Source organism: Physeter macrocephalus, chromosome 21, assembly GCF_002837175.3.
Source record: "Physeter macrocephalus isolate SW-GA chromosome 21, ASM283717v5, whole genome shotgun sequence".
Lineage (NCBI taxonomy): Eukaryota > Metazoa > Chordata > Mammalia > Artiodactyla > Physeteridae > Physeter > Physeter macrocephalus.
The window spans coordinates 31,686,469-31,694,676 of NC_041234.1; the positions used below are offsets into that span (position 1 = coordinate 31,686,469).

General features: G+C 44.7%; 1 long non-coding RNA gene across 1 annotated transcript in view; it reads left to right on the forward strand.

Moving 5' to 3' along the window:
* The first annotated feature begins 4,347 nt into the window (after positions 1-4,347).
* The window catches only part of LOC102989143 (uncharacterized), a 69,895-nt gene continuing 66,034 nt past the window's right edge, over positions 4,348-8,208 (forward strand). The window contains exon 1 of the long non-coding RNA XR_002890737.3: positions 4,348-4,399. This is a non-coding gene — a long non-coding RNA (uncharacterized lncRNA). The remainder of the gene's footprint in view (positions 4,400-8,208) is intronic.

Sequence of the window (8,208 nt, forward strand, 5' to 3'; positions counted from 1 at the left end):
CGTGCGTTCTCCCGGGGAAGTTGTCCCTGGATCACGGGACCCCGGCAGTGGCGGGCTGCACAGCCTCCCCGGAGGGGAGATGTGGATAGTGACCTGTGCTTGCACACCGGCTTCTTGGTGGCGGCAGCAGCAGCCTTAGCATCCCATGCCCGTCTCTGGGGTCCGTGCTCATAGCCGCAGCTCGCGCCCGTCTCTGGATCTCGTTTAGGCGGTGCTCTGAGTCCCCTCTCCTCACGCACCCTGAAACAATGTTCTCTTGCCTCTTAGGCAGTTCCAGACATTTTCCCGGACTCCCTCCCGGCTAGCTGTGGTGCACTAGCCCCCTTCAGGCTGTGTTCGCGCCGCCAACCCCAGTTCTCTCCCTGGGATCTGACCTCGGAAGTCCGAGCCTCAGCTTCCAGCCCCCGCCCACCCCGGCGGGTGAGCAGACAAGCCTCTCGGGCTGGTGAGTGCCGGTCAGCACTGATCCTCTGTGCGGGAATCTCTCTGCTTTGCCCTCCGCACCCCTGTTGCTGAGCTCTTCTCCGTGGCTCTGAAGCTTCCCCCCTCCACCACCCGCAGTCTCCACCTGCGAAGGGGCTTCCTACTGTGTGGAAACCTTTCCTCCTTCACAGCTCCCTCCCACTGGTGCAGGTCCCATCCCTATTCTTTTATCTCTGTTTATTCTTTTTTCTTTTGCTCTACCCAGGTCCGTGAGGACCCCCCGTCTCTGCCAGTGAAGGGGCTTCCTAGTGTGTGGAAACTTTTCCTCCTTCACAGCTCCCTCCCACTGGTGCAGGTCCCGTCCCTATTCTTTTGTCCCTGTTTCTTCTTTTATCTTTTGCCCTACCAGGTACTTGGGGAGTTTCTTGCCTTTTGGAAGGTCTGAGGTCTTCTGCCAGCGTTCAGTGGGTGTTCTGTAGGAGTTGTTCCACATGTAGATGCATTTCTGATGTATTTGTGGGGAGGAAGTTGATCTCCACGTCTTACTCCTCCACCATCTTGAAGGTCTCCCCCCGAGCTTTGATCTTAACTTCATGAAAATTCTTAATTTCCAGGGGTCCTGTCATACCTAGTTTCCCACATAATTGAGAGAACTCTTAAAGATGTACATAGCTTTGTATTATTCTGCTTGGGCTGTCAAAATACCATAGACTGGGTGGCTCAAACAACAGAAGTTTGTTTTTTCACAATTCTGGAGCCCAGAAAGTCCAAGATAAGGTTCTGGCAGGATTTGGCTTCTGGTGAGAGCTCTATTCCTGGCTCGCAGATGGCTATCTCCTCTCTGTGTCCTCACATGGTGTCTCACAAATGTCTCTGGTGACTCTGGCTCTTTTCTAAGGACACCAGTTCTATCAGATCAGGGCTCTACCCTTATAACCTCATTTAGCCTTAGTCACCTCCTTAAAGGCCCTATGTCCAATACAGTCACATGGGGATTAGGATGTCAACATGTGGGGGGGGCTCAATTCAGTCCATAGCCACTACTGTATAACACTACTGAAGTCAAGACATGATTGTGGCTTTAGTCAGGACCACACAGAAGATTATGTGTCCCCTGTTGTCCACATTGAATCTGGGTCTTGGGTCAGACTTCTACCATCTATGTCCCTCAGATCTGAACCTTGATACTGGTCCTCTGTTAACTGTTCCTCTCAGGTCTGACTTGCAACTGGTTCTCTGTTCAATTTTCTCTCTACAGAGCTTTCTGTTAATACTTCTGCCACTAATGTGCCGCTTGTCGGGACATCTAACTTAGGTCTCTGTTAAGTAACTATTTCATCATCAATTCAGTCTGGCATGAAACCCAAACCCGAGTTCTATTTTTATTTCTTCCTTCATCAATGCCTCTTCTGATGTGTCAATTAAATCCAAGTTTCTTCACACCATTAGTTCCCCTCTCTGATCTGTATATTAAACCCAGATCACAGTTGTAGATTTTACTACCAATGCCCCTCTTTTCTGACCATGAATCTATCTGTTAAATCTTTAATCATCAGCGACCTTCCTTTTTTTTAATTTTTGCAGTATGCGGGCCTCTCACTGTTGTGGCCTCTCCCGTTGCGGAGCACAGGCTCCGGACGCACAGGCTCAGCGGCCATGGCTCACAGGCCTAGCCGCTCCGCGGCATGTGAGATCTTCCCAGACCAGGGCATGAACCCGTGTCCCCTGCATTAGCAGGCGGACTCTCAACCACTGAGCCACCAGGGAAGCCCAGTGACCTTCAGTTTTAATCTCAAACCCAGGCCTCTGTTAAGTATCCCACCATCAGTGTGCCTATGTTTTAGATCTTAAACCTGGGCCTCTGTTAACGTGTCCACCATCAATGCTCCTGTAACCTTGGTCCAGAGTCTCTGTTGAGATTTCTATCAATTTCCTTTGTTCTGATCTTGAACCTAGGCCTTTGAAACAATTCTGACACAACAGCTCGAGCCCCTCATTGATGCCCATCTAGTTTGAATTCAAACCTGATCTACCATCAATTGTCTTCCCCTATTAATACACTGTGTCTGAATCAGATTTTCCACCACCATTGACCCTGTGGTTTGACCTCAAAATTCGGCATTATGGTAGATAGAATAATGGTTTCCCAAATATATCCACGTCCCAATCCTTGGAATCTGTAAATATGTTTTCTTACATGGCAATAGGGACATGGTAGATGTGATTAAGTTAAGAATTTTGGGACTTCCCTGGTGGTTCAGTGGTTAAGTCTCCTGGCTTCCACTGCAGGCAGCATGGTTGGGAAACTGAGATCCCTCATGCTGTGCGGTGCGGCCAAAAAAAAAAAAAAAAAGAAAAAGAAAAAGAATCTTGAGATAGGAAGATTATTGTGGATTATCCAGATGGGTCTAATGTAATCACAAGGCTCCTCATAAGAGAGAGGGAGGAGGGTCAGAGTCAGAGAAGGAGGTGTGATGGTGGAAACAGAAGGTCACAGTCAAAGAGAGAGTTGAAGATGCTACATTGCTTGCTTTGAAGATGGAAGAAGGGGTCATTAGCCAAGGAAGCTGGAAAAAGCAAGGAAATGAATTCTCCCTAGAACCTCCAGAGGAAGTACAGCCTTGCCAACACCTTGACTTCAGCCCAGTGAAACCCACTTTGGACTTCTGACCTCCAGAACTGTAAAGTAATAAACTTGTGTTGGTTTAAGCCAACACAAGTTTGTGGTCATTTGTTAGAGCAGCAATAGGAAACAAATACAGGCATCTTTGAACTATTCCACCATTGATGCCCATCTGGGCAATACTCAAACTATGTCCTTGTTAACTCTTCCACCATCCATGCCCTCTGTGTGATCTCAATTCCCAGCCGCTGTTAGCCATTCCACCGTAAGAATCCCTTATCTATGTCCTCCCAACCTGGGCCTCTGTTAACTTTTCCAACCTAAATCAATCTCTGATTTTACCTTGAACTCAGGCAACTGTTATCTATTCCACCATTAATGCGTTCTGATCTAGATGTAGAATCTAGGTTTTTGAGGGTAGATAGGTAACAGTCCCTTGTGTCTGTGTATTGCAGTTGGAGGTCTGTTCACTTTTTCACTATCAGGGCAATTTATGCGTGAATCTTTTCTCAAGCCTGTTAACTCTTTCCCTATGGTTGCTCCCCAGGGTCTGTATATTGACTACAGGTCTCAGTTAAATCCTCCCCATCTATGCTCCTTTGGTGTGTATGGAAAATCAAACATCTGCTAACTCTTCCATTGTTAGTGCCTCTTCTCCTATGTGCATCAACCCCAGCCCTCAGTTAATGCTTGTATCATGAGTGCCCATTACGTGTGAACTTGAAGTCAGGTCTTTGTTAACTCTTCCACCATCATTGCCCCTTTGGTATAGGTTGTGAGTTGTGGGCTATTGTTAATTATACCACTATTAATGCTTCTCTGGTCTATTTCAGATTTGGGTCTAAGTTAACATTTCCATTTTCAAAGCCTCTCTGAATGACTTTGGAACTGGGCCACCATTCCACTATCAGGGCCCTCCTAATTTGACCTTGAAAGCAAGGTTTTTGTTAAGTTTTCTCCATCCATACACCTTGGTAGAGATCTTGAATCCTAGGACATTCTTAAATACTGCACCATCAGAGATCCTCTATTATGTAGACATAGAACCTACGCCTTTGTTAACTATTTATTCCCGTTCTGGGCTGACTTCAATCTAGCCCTTTGTTAAGTTTTCTAAAATCAGTGCCCCTTAGGTTTTACCTTGAACCTCGGACTCAACTCTTTGAGCTTTGATATGGGCTGCAAAAGGTCGCTTCTGCCCACTTTAAATGACGCGGGTAGAAAGTCCAGGCTGTGAGTGACAGGAGGGGGCGGGCCCTGACCTGAGGAAGGAGCAATAGGAGGGCAGGAGGGCGATGACGCTAGGCTCGGAGGAGTGCGCGGCCCCCAAGTGAATACAAACATTATGTCAAGGTACTTTTCACTTTCTCCAGACGCATTAGAAATGAGGCTTCCACAGAACAGTCTTTCAGGTGGTGCTTCCACTCCCCGCCTCGCCCCCCGGTTCCCACCGAACACCCCAACCAGTCGCATCGCCACGCCTTTGCTCAGGCGGTGCCTCCGCTCAGGGCCTGGAATCTCACCCCCGGGACAGTCGCGGCGCTTCCGAGCTTCACACTGCTTTCGAGTACCCTGCCTCGGAAATATCACGGGGACTCCCCGGGCTCCAAAACGCATATATCTCCTGGCTGGAATGGCAGCCCCCAGAAGCCGTGGGAGGCACTAGCCATTTCCCGGCCGGCAACCGAGTTGCTGGCGCAGAGCGAATGACGCCATTTTTGTTACTGGCAGAGCTGGGCTCAGCCGCTGGTTCTGATCGGGCGAAAGATAAGCTAATGCGCCATCCAGACACACCGAGGAGGGCTGGAAGGGGAAGGGATTTTCGAGGGATGTTGAGCCCATTTGTGCAAGCGGGGAGCCAAGCCTGGCTTGAGAAGGAGCTTTTGGGTCCTGAGAGCAGAGCCAGGGTGAGGGCCTGGCTGAGTGATGGGAGTCTGTCTGGTCAGTGATGGGGACATGGGGAAGCTCTAATGAGGGGTCCTTTGGACTGAATGATGTGAACAACAGTGATAGGGGAGTCTGGAGGATCAGGTGTGTGGGGGTATGTGATGGGGAGTTTATGGGGGTGAGTGATGGGGGATCTGTGAAGTGGACAATAGGAGGTCTACAGGATGAGTGACAAGGGTCCATGGAGACAGGAATGGGAATGTGAAAGGTCATGTTGGGATTCTTTGGGGTCCATGATGGGTGGGTCTTTGAGATCAACAATACATCCATGAATAAACAAAAATCCCAGCCCTTGTGGTTTCAACATTCCAATGGAGGATTCAGACATTGAGGTTTTGATTTATATTCCCTGATGACTACCTTTTCAAATATGTATTGATCACTTGGAGATCCTGTTTTGTGAGGTGCCTGTTCAGATCTTTTGCTCATTTTTATGTTGCATTGTCTGCTTTTTCCTTACTGATTTGTAGGAATTGTTTTCATATATTCGGATACTACTCTTTTATTGGTGATAATGTGTTTTGCAACTATCTCCTTAATTTTTGGTTTCTCTTTTCCTTATTGTGGCTTTGAATATTAAGATTTTAAGTTAAACTGTAAAGCACAATGTAAATTTAACATTTTGTTATTCTTGAGTTAAAAACCAAACAATGTTTTCTGTAGTTGAGAAGGAGAATTAATTTTTTAGGGCATCCAGAAGCAGACTGAGGGTTGCATCTCTGAAAACCGTGGTGCCACATCAGCTAGGAAGGAGTTCTCTGCTTTTCATTTTCTCACCACCTCACCCTCTAATCACTGGTTGTGTGATCTCAGACAAGTCACTTTTCCTGTCTAGGCCTCAGTATCCTCTCTAGGAAATGAGGATGATAGCAGGGCCTATCCTGTGAGGCTTGGGATGATAATTAAGTGAGTTAATACCTGATTATTATCCATTCCCCATGGTTTTGTAGCACCGATCATGTATATATTTAATGGATCTTCCATGAACTCTATGTCAGAGCTGCTCCTGTGATACCCAAGAAAATCCAATTAAAGAAATTAAATACCAAGGAATAAGATTGTGTCAGGTAGAGTTGAGCCTTGGAGGGCCGCAAACTATTGTAATATCTTGGGGGACAGATGTTTGTTTGTTATTAAACAATTGGGAGCATGATCTTGTGGCCTGCCTCTTCTTCACTTCACAGCTATCCTTCCATGCCATTAACTTTATTTCCATAGTAGTTTATTTCCAAACTTAGTTTATTTCTGTGGAAGTTTTCAAACATTGAGAACTGTATAATGAAACCCCATTATGCACATCACCCAGTCTCATCAATCATCAACTCTTGGCCAGTCTTATTTCATCTAGACCAGGAGATGGAAAAGTGCAGGCAGTGGGCCAAATCTGGCATGCTTTTATACAGCCATAAGCTTAAGAATGGTTTTCACATTTTTTAATGGTTGGAAAAAAAGTCAAAAGAAGAATAATATTTTGTGATATGTGAAAATGATACAAAATTCAAATCACAGTGCCCATAAATGAAATATTATTGGAACACAGTCAAGGAGCATAATTGTTTTGTGTATTGTCTGTGGCTGCTCTCACCCTGCAATAGCAAAGCTGAGTAGTTGCTGCAGGAACCATAGGCTTCACAATTCTAAAATATTTGCTATCTGGCTCTTTACAGAAAAAGTTTGCCAACCCCTAACCTAGACTACCCATTCATTTCTTCCTCCCAGATTGTTTTTCCTTTGTTTTTAATTGAGGTATAACATAAAATGCACAAATATTAAGTATACAGCTCAATAAATTTTTACATGTCTGTTATTATTTGAAACAGGTCCCAGACATATTGTTTTATCCATAAATACTCCATTATGTATCTGTAAATGGTAAGGAATTAAAAGTCATACCATTATTCAAGGTAAAATAATTAACAATAATATCTTCAGATCATTAGTGGTTAAATTCCTTAATATCAAATATCTAGTCAGGGCTCAAACTTTAATGATTATCTCCAAGATTTTTTTGTCTGTTCAAATTAAGATACTAGACAAGGTTCATACTTCAAATTTGGTTGCTGTGTCTCTTTAGCCTCTTAATCGTCTATAGTGTTACTTTTAATGGTTGCCTGCCTTTCCATCCTTTGGGGGTTCCATAACTTATTCTCTCAGTTCTCAGTGATTGGGCATTTAGGTTATTTTCAATATTATGGTTTTAAAGACAAAGCTGTGATGAAGGTTCCTGCAGTTAAATCTCTGCACACATCCATGATTCTTACCTTAGGACAAAGTTATAGAAATGGAATTGCTGGTCAGATGAGAAACACAAGTTATCAATGAATGAACAAACAACACATTTCACATCCAGCCATTGCAGGGTGCCTAACCCAACTTGGTCTCTGAAGACTCTTCTGTACCCACCCCACCCCCAGTAGCTTTCCAAAGAGGAAAAGAAAATGATTGAGTCTCAGATACATTGTTTGTTTCCCACTTGGTTTTCCCACAGCAAAATGGGAAAGGGCAATTAGTTGAAAATAAGAATTAGAGAAATTTAGAGGGAATAGAAGATCAAGAAGCAGGTAAAGTTGCTGTGAAGAGACACAGATCATCTGGCCTTAGTTCAGATAAACTGAGCTGAACATTTTATCTATGAGCTTCATGGCAGCCACAGTGAAAAGGGCAAACATGATCAGTTAGATGATTTGTGCTGTCCATCAAGAGAAATCAATTTATCACTCCAGCTCCTCAGCAAGTCAAAATTTCTGGGCCTTTGTTGAGTTTTCCTAAAGGCCAGTGGTTTTCAGCTCTGTGTGGTATCATCAGTAGTTCCAAAGAGGCTGTTATTAGTTAAAAATTTCTGGCAGAGCCTTGGAGTGTGAGTGGTTTCCTGGTTTTCCTCAACAAAAACTCTGTAACCATCAAACAGTAACAACCCCATTTTCCCTCCACCAGCCCTTAGTAACCTCTATTCTATTTTCTGTCTCTATGAATTTGCCCAAAGAGGCTGTTATTAGTTAAAAATTTCTGGCAGAGCCTTGGAGTGTGAGTGGTTTCCTGGTTTTCCTCAACAAAAACTCTGTAACCATCAAACAGTAACAACCCCATTTTCCCTCCACCAGCCCTTAGTAACCTCTATTCTATTTTCTGTCTCTATGAATTTGCCTATTCTGGGTACCTCGTGTAAGTGGAATCTACAATATTTGTCCTTCTATGTCTGGCTTATTTCACTAAAC